The following is a 15,856-nucleotide window of genomic DNA, read 5'->3' as shown; positions in this document are numbered from 1 at the left end:
GATGTTGCGAGCCCACTTTCTCTTGACATTGTTCGAGCTATTCCTCCTAAACATGTTGAAATCCCGCATTTGGAACTTTATAATGGTAAAGGAGATCCTCTAACACATGTTAAGACTTTTCAAACAATTTGTACTGATTTTGCTTATGACCAAAGGTTGCTTGCAAAACTATTCACGAGAACATTAAGAGACAAAGCCCTACAATGGTATTGCTTGTTGCCTTCTTATTCTATTACTTCTTTCAAACAACTTGTAAATGCTTTCATTCAACAATTTCAAAACAATATAAGTCCTAAAGTTACTTTGATTGATTTAATGCATTGTAAACAAGGTGTTAAAGAAAAAGTGACTGATTTCATTGGTAGATATAAGCATTTGTATGCTCAAATTTCTTTTCCAGTGCCTGACAATGATATTCAAAGAATCTTTATTTCTAATTTACAAAAAGATATTCGAGACAAACTTCTGTTTTTTGAGTTTACTTCTTTCCAACAGTTGTGTGCAACTCTTCACAATTATCAACTGACTGTGAGTCAAATGGAACAATCACATCCTATGGCTCCGAGTGATAAGGGTGATAGCAGTCAACAACCATTTGGGAAGTTTAAACCGAACAGAGATTCCATCAAATTCAATGAAAACATCATCAACAACAATGTGAATGCAGCATCAGGTGTGCCTCCTATTTCTAAATTTTTCAAGAAAGAAAGAAAGTATACTCCTTTGAATGAATCATTGCATAGTATTATGAATAAGTTATTGGAACAAAATGTGCTTACTCTTCCTCCTATAAGGGAAATTGATCCTGCAAAGATTACTTCACCTTATTTTGATAACAAATCTTTTTGTCAATTTCATCGTCAGCCTGGGCATGATACTGAAAAATGTTTTTCTTTAAAGGGTAAAATTCAAGATTTGATTGATAATAATACTATTTCTGTTTCTGGAGTGAATGATAAAGGCAACACCTCTGTAGCTCCTCCTAACCAAAATCTTCAGATTTTCACTGATGCATTGCCTTCTCATACCTCTAATGCAATTGAGGCTAATGATTCCTCTCTCTCATCTGATGGTCTTGTGTCTATGACTCTGAATGTGATTAACTTTGTAGAGCAGCAAGAAATCCCTAAAGAACCTTCCATCACATTTGATTCCAGTGAAACCATTAGGGCACCTGATGGTCCTTTATACATAGTTGCAAAAGTTAAGAATACACCTTGCCGTGGAGTGCTTATTGATCCTTCGTGCATGGTTAATGTTATTATTGAAGAATTTCTTTTTACCTTGCAATTGAATCAAGTGATATATGATAAAACAGATGTGATTGTGAAATTATTTGATGCATTTTCTTCTCCTGCAATTGGTTCTATTACATTGCCTATTGAGGTCCATAACAAATCTCTTGATGTGAACTTTGCTATTATTCCATCTTCCGAACAATTTCGTGTGAAGCTTGGCTATCCTTGGCTATCTTCCATGAAAGCTATTGCTTCTCCTATTCATAAGTGTTTGAAATTTCCCCATAATGGTAAAGTTGTTACTGTCAATCATAGTCTCTTTAAACCAGCTGAAAAAACTTCTAGCGTTCCTATTGATTACTTTTGGCCTAAACAATTCCAATCTCTTCCTCCGCGAAGTGATCATCTTTTCAAATCTTATCAAAAGTGGAAAACAGATATGATCCTATCTCTAAGTGAACCTAGAGCACCTAAACTTGACATTCCTATCATTCTTGAGAAGGAAGTTCTTCCTTTGAAAGATAAAACTAATGTCTTTCCTCAAGAAGATTCTCAACCCATCCCTATGGATGTGACTATGTCTATACCTAATAAACTTCCTAAGAGTAGACCTATACCTCCTCGTCATGATGGACTTGGTCTTCTCCCTAAACCAAAAATTCCTCCTTTGTATAGAGAGAAGAGACCTTCTTCTTCTCCTATTATCTAGCCTAAGAGACCACAACCTAAACACCCAAGTGCTAAGGATGAGAACATTCCTCCTCCTCAGTCTTCTCCACTTCCTACTAAGACTAGACGAAATCGTTCTGCACGTGAACGCCGATGAAAGCGTCGTCTTAGGGCTCAAGCAGCCGCTTTTCAAACTTTGCCATCTCCAAAAACACCTTCAACAAGCATTATTCCATTTCCTCCTCAACCGGACATTGAGCCTAAATCTCCTAAACATAAGATGCATGATGGTCTTGATCCTGTGCGAGTTAAAGATCCTATTTTTATAAATCTTGATGATGATATAGATGAAAATGTTATTCATGATGAAAATGTTACTCCTCTTGCTTCTGATAGTGAATATGAACTTGTTGATGTCGATAACCATTTATCTACTGAATTTTCTAAAGCACTTATCCTAGCTCCTAGACAAGAACAATGTGGCTCGGAACATGAACATAGCCCTTGTTTGGATCTTGTGATAGCTCCATCTGCTGTGTTGGATGTTCCTCCTCTGGCGTGTTCCCTGCCTTCCCGAAACATTGATCAGCAAGATCGGGGGGTAGATGACATGCTAGACTAGTTACATTAGCATAGCAGATTCTCTCCTCCTCTCTTGTGTTACTTCTTCTATATGTTATTCTCATTCTTCTATTTGTTGTCCTTAGTGTTGTCTACTTGAGGACGATGCAAAGCATTGAGATCTCTCGATCTCTCTCATGTTGACTCAAAAGACACATGTGTTCCCTTCTTCTAGGTGACCTTCCTTGATTGGGGAATGAAGAACAATTATGCATACATACATATGATATATATACATGAATTATCATACAGCATACTGACCCCGAGGAAAGCGAAGTCACCTCGTGCTTTGTGTTTTGTGTCTATTATCCTTGGGTTTATCTCACACTTGGGGGCTAAATCCTTGCGATAACGTGCTCCTTTCCTTTCTCATTTCTTATGTGTATCACTACGTTAAAACAATCACCCCCGGTGAGGCGTGTGCGATCACTTTAACGTAGGGGGGCATACATCCCGTCCATATCTTTTCAAGATACTTAAAAATTTCTTGGCAAATTTAGCCTTGCCTTGAAAATTTTTGATATCTTTCTTGCATGACTCATAGTGAGGGAGCCTTACTACTGACAGTCATGGTTCTCCTTCGTGATCTTCCCTTTTACTTTGTTAATCAAAGTCGTAAGATCCTTAGTCCACTGGGGGCTTGGTGTGTCTTGCCTCCTTGACGTGGTGAAAGTCTTTCAATGTTGTTTCCTTGTACTTTACCAGAAGTATGAGCATACATACTCCCGCTAAAGTGGGGGCTAAATGTAGCATCCTAAAATTGTGACACTTGCAATTTCGACTGCATTTCGGTCTTCACGATGGCGACGCAACACGCAACCTGAATGGAGACCCTGAAACTTGCTCACGACACTGAAAACTGCATTTTTCAAGTACCCTGGCCTGAACCTCCTTGCACCCTGATGTCCCGAGAGGTGGGACCAGAGCGCCTAGCGCCCTGGTCCCTCAGGACCATGGCGCCCAGCGCCCTGGTCCCCAGGACCATGGCGCCCAGCGCCCTGGTCCCCAGGACCATGGCGCCCAACGCCCTGGTCCCTGGGTCCTATTTTGGGCCCGGTCTCCGAAGGGGTCTTGGGTCTTTTTGTTTGCAAATTGGAAATTAAACTTTCCTGGTCGGCCTAAGGTCGGGAAAATCAGTCTATCAGCCCTAAATGACAAGTATATAAACTACATTTTCCTCTTTCATTCGACATGATGATGGAAAAGGCGTCGAAACTATACTCAAGCATTCAAGCATTCAAGCATTCCTTCAAGCAATTGATCATTTCAAGTCTCCATTCAAGGCTAAGTGTTGCATTCAAGACAAGGATTCAACCATTGAAGAGGAGATCACATACTACATGCTACAACATACAACATACAATATACAACATCTAAACCTTCGCACATAAGGATACAAATATCCTTAGAACAAGGTATTAGTATGTGTTTTACATACATTTACATTTACAGCTCTTGCTCAGTTCTTGGTTAATTCCAAAAACTGGGGTTTGACCTAAAGGCAAACCCCTAATCCCTAACCCCCCAATTGTCTTCGCTTTTCTGTGTGTAGGTTGCAGGTACGCGGCTGAAATTGAAGATCTGGAATCCTTGTGCAGAAACGAACAGATCCCCCTTCGTTTCGCGGATTTTTCGGAGGACCGTGGTGCCGGGCGCCATCGTCCCGACAACTTTTGCTCAAATTTGTAGGACAGCGCCGTATCGACATTTTACTGCTAATTCCAGGTCCGCAGCTTCATCCTATAACCCGAACTCAGTTTATAAGCGAATCTTTATCACTTTTTATGCATGCTTAGCTTAATTTCCTTAACAACATTCTTTACAAAAGAGGGTAGCCTTTCTTTCCTAACCCTTGAAATTCATTGAGCATCCAATCTTACATTGTGTGGGATTGGATCTTATGAGTTTCAACCCCTCTTTTGAATGTAAAGTCTCTCCCCTAAGTGAAAAACCATCGAATCCTAGCGAACCTCCCTTCTCTCTCCTCGGAGTCGGAAGAGGGGAGAGCAACTAGGGTTCAATCGCGATTTTTTCGCTTTACAGTAGCATGTAGTATGTGATCTCCTCTTCAATGGTTGAATCCTTGTCTTGAATGCAACACTTAGCCTTGAATGGAGACTTAGAAGGAATGCTTGAATACTTGAATGCTTGAGTATAGTTTCCAAGCCTTTTTCATCATGTATCTGTTATCTCCAAATGAGAGAGAAAAATGTAGTTTATATACTTGTCATTTAGGGCTGATAGACTGATTTTCCCGACCTTAGGCTGACCAGGAAAGTTAATTTCCAATTTGCAAACAAAAAGACCCGAGACCCCTTAGGAGACCGGGCCCAAAATAGGACCCAGGGACCAGGGCGCTGGGCGCCATGGTCCTGGGGACCAGGGCGCTAGGTGCCCTGGTCCTGAAGGACCAGGGCGCTGGGCGCTCTGGTCCCACCTCTTGGGACAGCAGGGTGCAAGGAGGTTCAGGCCAGGGTGCTTGAAAAATGCAGTTTTCAGTGTCGTGAGCAAGTTTCAGGGTCTCCATTCAGGTTGCGTGTTGCGTCGCCATCGTGAAGACCAGAATGTAGTCAAAATTGCAAGTGTCGCAATTTTAGGACGCTACAGTCCCTTTGAACTATATCTCCAATTTGAAAAATGTGCGGCTTGACCCTGTGGTTATAACTTCTTGCCATTCTTTGTTGATATACTTTTAAATGACCTATTGCATTTTGGCGATGTTCCTTAATCAGTTCAAGTTCCTGGAGTCAAGAGACTTATTGTTCTTCTTCTAGTATAAGACCTTGCAAGGATACTCATAGAGAAGGTATCTCTACTTCTATAGGTAATATGACTTCTGATCCATAGACCAAATAATATGGAGTTGCCCTTGTTGGAGTGCAGATGCTAGTTCGATATGCCCAAAGAGCATGATTTAGCTGAATGTGCCAGTCTTTTCCAGCTTTATTAACTATTTTCTTCAAGATTTTCAAGATAGTTTTGTTTGATGCCTCAACTTGACCATTTCTCTGTGGATAATATGAAGTAGAAAACCTATGTTGGATATGAAATTGTTCACATAGCTCCTTCACATCTTGATTTTTTAATGGTTTTCCATTATTAGTGATAATGGTCATAGGAACTCCATAGCGACAGATTATATAATTCAAAATAAATGATGATATTTGTTTTCCTATCATTGTTTTTAAAGGCCTTGCTTCAATCCATTTAGTAAAATATTCAGTAGCAATTAGAATAAACTTATGTCCATTAGAAGATGAGGGATTTATCTTTCCTACCAAATCAAGGGCCCATTAAGAAAATGGCCATGATCCTGTCATAGGATATAACTCTTGTGTCGGTGCATGAATGAGATTCCCATGGATCTGACATTGTGTGCATTTTCTAGCATATGTGAATGAATCTTTCTCCATAGTAGGCCAATAGTAACCCATACGAAGAAGTTTCTTAGCCAATGTTAAACCACTTGAGTGTGTGCCACAAATACCTGCATGAATGTCGTTAAGAACTTTCTCAGATTCTTCTTGTTCAAGACATCTCAACAAAGTACCATCTAGACCATGCCTATATAGGATATCAACAATAATAGTATAGTGAGAGGACTGACAGATAAAATTCCTTCTCTGATTGTGGGATAAGTCAAGAGGAAGGATATTTTCTTTTAAATACTGATAAGTTTGACCGTATGAGGATTGACTGGTTCCTGATATATGGCAAATTCGATAGGTATGTTGGGATTGAATGGTAGGGGTTAAGATATCTTCCACGATAAATTCGTAACGATATTGATTCTCCTTATTTTGCAAGAGAGATGCTATTGTAGCCATTGCATCTGCTACTTTATTCTCATTTCTTGGAATCTAGGTGAATGATATTTCTTTAAAGTGTTCTTTAAACTCCTCTACCAACTGTTTGTATGGCATGAGCTTATCATCCTTAGTTTGATATTCATCATTTATTTGGTTGATGATAAGTTCTGAATCACCATAGACATGCAGTTCTTTTGTGTTCCATTCAATGACCATTTTAAGCCCAATGGCCAATGCTTGATACTCTGCAGTATTATTGGTGCATGGAAACCACAATCTATATGATTTCAGAATTGTGTGTCCCTGAGGTGTGATGAAAAATATTCTTGCACCTGATCCATATTGTGTATAAGAACCATCAAAGTATAATTCCCAAAATTTTGTACTTACTGTCAAGATATCGACATCAGGAAATTCGATGTGCAAAGGATGTCATTTTGTAAAGGTGCAACAACCAATTGATCAGTGATGACTTGTCCCTTGATAGCTTTTCGAGCAACATACTCTATATCAAATTCACTCAGTATCATAACCCATTTGGCTAGTCTCCCTGTCAAGGTTGACTTGCTCAACAAATATTTGAGGGGATCTATCTTTGCTATTAGTTTTACAGAATGAATCAACATATAATGTCATAGCTTCTGAGTCGTAAATACAACTGCTAGACATGTTTTTTCTATTGAGGAATAATTTAATTCATAACCAACAAGCGTTCTACTGATATAATATACTACTCTTTCTTTTTCTTCTTCATCATGTTGAGCTAGGAGAGCTCCTAATGATACATTTGTTTATGAGATATAGAGCAACAATGGTTTACCTTTAGTTGGTGATACCAGTATTGGAGGACTCATAAGATATTCTTTTATTTACAAAAAAGCTTCTTCACATTTTAGATCCCATTTGAATGGAATATTTTTATGTAGAAGATGGGTGAATGGAATACATTGATCTGCTAACTGAGAGACAAATCTCCTGATTGATTTCAATTGACTTATGTTCTTAGGTGACTTCATCTCCATGGTGGCTTTGACCTTTATAGGATCTACTTCAATTCCATGAGTTGATATAATGTACCCAAGGAGTTTTCCAGAGCTTACCCCAAATGCACATTTCTTTGGATTTAATCTCAATTGATATCTTTCCAGCCTATCAAAATTCTTGCTTAAGATGTTCAAATGTTCTTGTCTTGTATGAGTTTTGCAAGTATGTCATCGACATAATCTTCCATAAATGTATGCATCATATCATGGAAAATTATCGTCATATCCCTTTGATAAGTTGTTCCTGCATTCTTAAGCCCAAATGGCATAACATTCCAACAATACGTTCCCCATGCATAGGTGAAAGCTATCTTTTCTTGATCTTCAGGTGTGATTCTTATTTGATTATATCCTGAGAAGCCATCCGTTAATGAAAAAATCTCATGCCCTGCTGACAAGTCCACTATTATATCAATGTTTGGTAGTGGGAAATCATCTTTTGGACATGCTTTATTTAAATCTCTAAAATCTGTATAGACTCGTATGCTTTTATCTGGTTTTGACACTGGTACAATGCTTGAAACCCATTCTGGATAAGCAACAAGTCTTATAAAACCCACTTCTAATAGTTTCTTTAGCTCGGTTTTTACAAGAAGAGTAATGTGTGGATGCATCTTTCTTAGCTTCTGCTTAACTGGTTTTGCTTTTAAATCCACATTAAGATGATGCATGATAAGACCTAGATTAAGTCCTGACATATTTGCATAGGACCAAGTAAAATTTATTTATCTTTGCTTAAAGAATTCCATGTATTATTTCCTCTCTTCTTCTGATAATGAGGCAGCATAATGAAGTATTTTAGGATCCTTTGATGTACCCATGTTTACTACTTCTATTGGTTCTATTAGGATAGCAGATCTCTCCTGAAAATATGCAGGAAGAATGTCAAACTTTCCATCTTCTAGCGCCTCAAAGAGGTTCTCACCATCAGATATGTCCTTTATTTTCTCTTTTGATTGATCTAGTGTTGACATGAAATGGTTTTCAACAATAGGTCTCTTTCCTTGTTTTATTTCGCTTTTGCGACTGGAAAGTTTGGCATTCTTTTGACTACGAGAAACATTGCTTGATTCTCCAATGGAAGATATCTTAGGTGTGATGGGTTCAACAACATTAAGGTACACAACTAAGTCATGATCATTGGAAAAGATATTCAGTTCAGGGTTGTCTAAATTATCCCAATCAATTAGTTTAGGATGAAGAAGGGGTAAATCATAATCACTGTCATCTTTAGGTGCTTCAACGTTCATGACATAATGATCATAATTTGGCATAGAATAGGTACTATCATAGATTAAATATTTTTGAGAATTATCTTTCCCAAGCATCTCCCAATTAGTTCTAAGAAAATTAGTATTAGTATTTTGTAGTTCACACTCAAGTGGTTCTTTAGCTGACATTTGTCCCTTAAATGAATGGATTATATCAAGACACACATCTTTAATACTGCAAATTCCTTCTTGATTGACCTCATTTGCATTTTGGAGTTGACATACTTATGATAAAGAGGATTATTTTGCTAGAGTTTCTCTCCTTTCAAACTCAACTTCTTCTGGACTAATAGTCAATCCAACTTGACTATCTCTTAATTCTTCTATGGTTCCGCCACATCTGGATACATCTTGTTCCCCTTTTGATGAAAATCTTATATTTCCAGATGCTTGATCTATCCTTGTTTGTACTTCTTGTGGCATTACTTCTTTGTCTTTGTCATTCCCTTTCCTTTTTTCATATGCCTTTTTTCTCTGAATTCTAAGTTTTTCTTGCCTTCTTTATAACTCAATCTTTTGTTTTGTAATAGACAAGTCTTCTTTCATGATAACTGCCTGGTCTTCATTGTGTTCCTTACTTGATGTAGTAGATAAGACATCTGGACCCCATTCATACTCATTTGAATCTATCTTTGAATCATGATCTAGGACTACTCCACTATACCATACAAGAATGTTGTATGGTGCAAAGAGTTCCTTGATTTATGCCATCTCTATTTTTGTTGCTTCTGGAATATCTTGTTCAAATTTTGCATTTTTTTGTATTTCCAGAACTTGTTGACAAGATTTTTCTTTACCCTTGATGGTAATCTCCTTGTCTTGATTTTCATGTTCTTCTTGCTCCAATTGTTTATTGGTTACTATTTCTACCGCTTGATGTAGCTTTTCTTGCCAATTTTCTTCTTTAGAGTCTGATTTTTTTTTCACTTTTGTTGTTGATGATTATGTTGCTTTTGATTGGATTTTAGATATCCAAGCCTCGATTTATCTTCTTTGGATTGTGAGTGTGGACAAATAGGTTCTGAAATACCTTGATGTCGCTTACCAATTGGTCCTTTTCCTTCATATCCCATTTTTTGCATGATTTGATAACCTTTGCCATATTGTTTTATGGGAATATTGACTTCTACTGCTATTGCTATAGTTTTATCTTCATCCTTGTACAACCAACCAAGAATGTCTGTGTCTTCATTTTCTTCTTCAAGAGTTCCAGCACTAACAAATATTCCTTTAAACATATGTTTTGATCTTTTTGATGTCATTGAATATCTGTAGGCTTTCCATATGACTTAGGGGAAAGTGAAAAATTATGCAAAGAATATTTTCCCATTCCTTCATCATTTAATTTGAGCTTTTCCTCAAAAGTTTCCCATAACTTTTCTTGAATTTCTTTAGTAGGATATACTGATTCTCTGTTATGTGGAACTCTTGTATCTTGTGTTGGCTTCAAATTATTGCAATATTGACTAGAATCTGCAATTACAGTGATCTCTTGTCCTTCATGAGGAAAATTTACACATTAATGATATGTAGAAGGATCTGCTTGCATCTTGTGAACCCATGGTCTTCCTATAAGAATGTTATAAGAGAGGTTCAAATCTAAAACCTAACACAATGTATTCCTTTCCACAGGTCCTATTTTAATTGGTAGCACAACAATTCCTTTAGAAGAACGTTCTGCTTCATCATAAGCCTTGATGGTTATTTTCTTTTTCGGTTCTACTGCATTTTTTGAATGTCCCAAATCTTTTATCAAACTTAATGCACAAATGTTTAAGCCGGCTCCTCCATCTATGAGTACACGTTTGACACGAGTTTTATTGATGGTGACTTCAACATGTAAGGGAGAATTGTGAGGATGTTGCAAGGATGTGTCATCATTTTCAAAAAATGATAAGCAATGAGGACCTACCATGTTTTGGAACTAATCTATATCCAAATATTTTGAAACTGTTGTTTCTACTAAAGCTTTCTCCAAAATTTCCTTATGCATAGGTGAAACCTTGAGAAGTTCCAGAATTGATATTTGAGTGGGTATTATTTGTAATTTCTCTACTAAATTGTATTTTTGTGAAGTGGATATTGGATCTTTTTTTATACCTAGAAAGGTAACCTTTGCTTTGCTTCTCATAATAACATTGATTCGCTCTGAAGATGAATTATCTTTAACAATGATAACATTTACCACATCATCATATGTATAAGTGTAATTCACTTTGGCTTTTCCTTTGTCATCTTTTAATTGCGATGGTTCACCTTTGTCATAATTCGGAAGTGGAGTTTTGAAAGCTAGGTGTGATTCATTTGTCTTATGGCTATCCACTATGATGGTTCCATTATCGATTAGATCTTGGATAAGGTGTTTCAATCTCTGACAATCATTTGTTTTGTGTCCTTTATTTTGATGGTAATTGCAAAAATGATTGTCATTCCACCAATTTGGCTTGATTGGTGGTTCATAACTTCTTGCTTCTGGTAAAACAATCAATTTGTTGGAAAGTAGAGTTTTTAGAGCTGATTCCAAAGGTTCTCCAATGTTTGTGAATTTCCTTCAAGGATTGGTGAAGAAGGACTTGGCTTTATTGTTTTCTGGATTGTTATTGCATGGGATTTGACTTGATAGATTAAAGATTGGTTGTTGTTGTTTTGTAGCACTATTATTGTCATTTCCTCCATTGCTGACATTCCTATTCTTTGACCAGAACTTGGGTTTGTCATTGTTGTTGTTGTTGTTGTTGTTGTAGGAATTATTGTAAAGTTTTAGCTCTCCTTTCTTCACCATCGCATTCTCTATTTTCAGACCATTCTCGATCTTTTTGGAAAAAGAGGGAGGACATTGCATTCTTAGTCAATAACTCATTTCATTGATAAGATTATCAATGAATATGTCCATTTTTTCTTGATCAGGTACATCTCGGGGATACCTATTAAACATGCATTTCCATCATTGTAAGAAGATCATAAAAGATTCACCATTCTTTTGTTTAACATTGCATAGATCCAACATTGTTATCTCATTTCTTATATTGTAGGAGTATTGTGAAATAAATCTATTCACAAGTTCTTCAAAAGATTTGATTTCAGATGGTAATCTTGAAAACCACTCCATTGATTGTCCATTTAAACTCCTAGGAAAAAGATGCATAAGGTAAGTTTCATTGTGAGAAAATTCCATGCTCATAGTACAAAAATCCCTAATGTGATCCCAAGGATCATATTTTCCATCGTATTTGTCATATTTAGGAATCTCGCAATGTTGCGGAAATGGTAGCATATTCAAATTCTTATTGAAAGGATATGGGCATATATCTTCTAATGAATACTTCTTGGAGCTTGTTCCATTTTGCATGTCTTGTATTTGTTGTTGTAGAGTTTCTATTTGTTGAGTAAGGTTCAACAATGGATTATCCACATAGTTTCTCCTTGTTTCTTCGTGAGTTCTTTTATCACTATGCTATTTTCTTGTGTCATCCCTTTCTTTCCTTGTTTCTTCATGACTTTCTTTATTCAAATCTTTTTTGTTTGGATCATCTATGTTTTGGGTGTTACTTGCCTCCACATCTTGTTTCAATTTTTTTATGTTAAAGTCTTGTGCTAGTTTAGCTCTAGATTTTGGCAACATCAAGAGATATTTCTCTTTTTGCTTTGCCAACAATTTTTCCATTAGCCCATCAAATTTGAAATCTTGCTCAAAGTCTCTAATGGTGCTATTGACTTCTTCTTCGTCAACATCAGTAAACCCAAAAGTTTGGAATGTAGGATTTATCTTCTTCCTCCATTTTTTGTTTTCTCAGTTGTTCGTATTGAGCTCTAGTCCAAACTGGCATCTGATTATTTCAATTTTTTTGAAATTTCCAAAGGACAAAGTCAATAGGTGATTATTGGTTTAGAAAGATATGCTTTGTTGATTTTACCGCTATTGTTTGTTCATTGTGATAAAGCGTCTCTTTGTTAAAAAGCACATCCTTGCAAAATTTCTCCGTCAAACTCTGTACCGCAGCCATGTAAGTAGTGACAAAAACTGTGTAGGAATGTCCTATGTTTTAATAAGATCTTGCGATTGATATACATGAATCTTATTCTTTTCTGAGTAGCTTTATAACTGGGTTTTCTTTTCTTAAGGTGATACTTAAAAGTCATATAAGCATCTAACAATTTACAAGTTTGTTTGATTCCAATGTTGGTGCGATTCTGATTTTGATATAACCTAGGTTTAAAATAGGAAAGATATATCCAAGATTATGAACCTAGTATAGATTGATCACGTTTTGTGATAGAGGATTTGATTATCCTGATGAGAGACTTGACAATGATGTTGATTTTTTTGCACTTAAGATGTTTGAATCAATAACTTGCTGAATGTTTATGCTTGTAGAAACCTCTCGGGAATAACCTGTTGGATTAGTGACCCAGTTGTTGAGCTAGTTTGAAAATACGTGATGGTTTAGAGACAAATGTACTTCAAGAATTATTTCAATACTATTGTTTTGACACTTTAGTTTAATCTGGTGTTTCAAATGTTGGAAAGCCTTTGTATTACCCTTTTGATCATTTTTTCCAGCAATTTGTTGGATTTTTGCTCATTCGTAGATGATAATTTTCTTCAATTTTTGACCATTTGGAACATGTTACAGACATAGAAGACACAATGTTTAATAAACAAAATGCACAAGCAAGTACAAATCTTATGGCAGGCTGAGACAATAGTTGTTGAATCTCACATGGGGTTTCCCCCAAGGCTACGTTATTCAAAGTAGATATTTAGATGCTTGACCCCACTGGCTCCACCCTGGACACTCACTTCTCCGAGGTAGCCAAGCACCAGTTTCCATGAAAAATCCCCATGGCAAACTTTATATCTCTATTAAGAACCCTATGTGTGTGAGTGGCTTCAGAGGTTCGACTTCCTACGCCAACAACTAGAAGGATTTTGGCAACTAGTACAAGTGGTTTTTAACAAAGGCTTCTGGTCATGTGGCCACACATGAAACACTTTTAGCTCTGTAAATACAGAAGGTTCCCAACCTATAGAGGTTACGCTGTATAGGGTTAATGGGGAAACATAGTGTCAGTATGAACTTATCAGCACATGTTGTTTGGGACTTTCGTCACAAATACGATTTATTTAGAGTGGATTTGAAGGACTTGGCATTAGCCCATTTCCACTTTAGGTCTTTCCCCTCTCACTGGCCTTATCAAGGCAGCTTGGGAAGGTAGGCCCTCTAAAGGATTTAATTGCTTGAAAGTAAAGAAAGCATAAAAGAGTGGGTTTGGCTTTTTGATCACCCAATTAAGGGGAGAGCATATACCTACCACTTTTGAGACATAGAATATACGTGTTCTTTTTAACTTTCCATAGCAATGTGATCTATCCTCTATTTGGAAATGTTTCTCCAACAAGCATGGTGTTTATTTTAGCCTTTTTAAAAGTCTACGTGCAACTATTTTAGAGAAGTTACTAAAAATGAAAGTTGCATGCTGTCAATTTATCCTCTTAGTTAGATTAAATGAGCAAGACATGATATATTACTTCCCAAAATAAGGCTTTTAATTAACTAGGTGAGGAAATGCATAAAATTTGCCTTAAACACCATCCTACATATGCATATTAGTAGTTCAAAAAAATTTAATTTCTTAGACATTCGAACCTGCAAGAAAATTTTGTTAGTTTCAAACAAAAGCGCTATTCTAACATATGCGTTATCTTTCACCTCAAAAGTGCTAATCTACAGAGAAAAAGCGCTAACCTGCACTACAAAAGCGCTTCTTTGTGGACTCAAAAGCGTGATTTCTTCAATAAATGCACTAACCTAGAGGACAAAAACATTAACCTGTAATGGAAATGCGCAAATTTTCAGACAAAAGTGCTAACCTGCATGGAATATGCGTTAACCTGAGATGCAAATGCATTAACCTAAGATGGAAATACACTAACCTATCAAACAAAGGCACTGTCAAAATTTACACATGCGTGAATTTGCATTACAAATGTGTTAATTTTACTTTTGCGATATTTTTAAAAATATATGTGAGGTCCATGAGCCCCACGGTGGGTGCCAGAATGTGTTGACTTGAATTTCATCCTTAGAATGCTACCCACAACAAGTTAGTTTCACAAAATACCAATGGAAATGCTACATGAAATCCAAAATCAACCAATGAAACTACATGAAATACATATGAAATAAAAATACTAATATTACCTTCATAGTTTATGTCTCATTGTGTCCTAACTTCACTATTCCTGGTTGCAGATGGTGTTCTCTCAGACAATGCACTGATAGCTTCCAAGATGGCATATGAAGAATGGACTGATAACTGATAGTTCACAAATGCTATGATATGCAATACTACATGATTATGCTAAAATGATTATGTTAAAATGCTAATTGCTATTTGCTTCAAGATTAAAACTCACGGATGCATAAGTTTTATAAATGATTTGCTTTTGAAAAGAAGCTTGAAGACTAACTCTCTCTCAACTGAAGCTCTTGATTTTATAGACCTTGAGAGGATGAGATGATGTGGCTTAGATCAACGGTCATGATCAGATCTGCAGATTTGGATGGCTGTGAGCAAAGGTGAAGGTTGAGAGAAAGGTGGAAGGAGAAGACAAGTGTCACTCATCTCACCTTGATTGGGTTGCTGATTGAGGGAATCTAGGGATGGTTGGAGAAGATTTAGGCATGAGAGGACAAGTGGACTTAAGTCCTTCCTAAGATGTAGGGATGTTGGAGAAAATATAGAAGGAGGTTATGAAAAATGTGTACGTACACAATATTCATTGAACTTGGAGGTTGAAGATAAATGATTAATTAATATTTAAGAAATATTAATTTCCTTAGCCACATGATGGATGAGTTGGCAAAGAGAAGATGAAGTGGAGATGGAAGGTGAGTTGGAAAATGGGGATTAAATAATTTAAGAAATTATTTAATATTTGAGACTATAAGATAAGAGAATAACCATTAAATATTAGATATTTAATTAACATTAGAGGAATAGAATAGATGAATTAATTAATAAATTATTTCAATTAAATTAATTAATAGAAAGACACGAAATGAATTAAATAAATTAATCTTTTCAAATTTACTATTTAATAGAAGAATAATTATTAAATAAATATAAAATATTTATTTAATCGGTCATACCCAATTTTATGTGTATACACTATTCAATCTCCTAAAACTCCAACAGTTGAC

The sequence above is a fragment of the Cryptomeria japonica genome, chromosome 9 (genome assembly GCF_030272615.1).
Source record: "Cryptomeria japonica chromosome 9, Sugi_1.0, whole genome shotgun sequence".
Classification (NCBI taxonomy): Eukaryota; Viridiplantae; Streptophyta; class Pinopsida; order Cupressales; family Cupressaceae; genus Cryptomeria; species Cryptomeria japonica.
Note: the sequence above shows the minus strand (reverse complement) of the source record.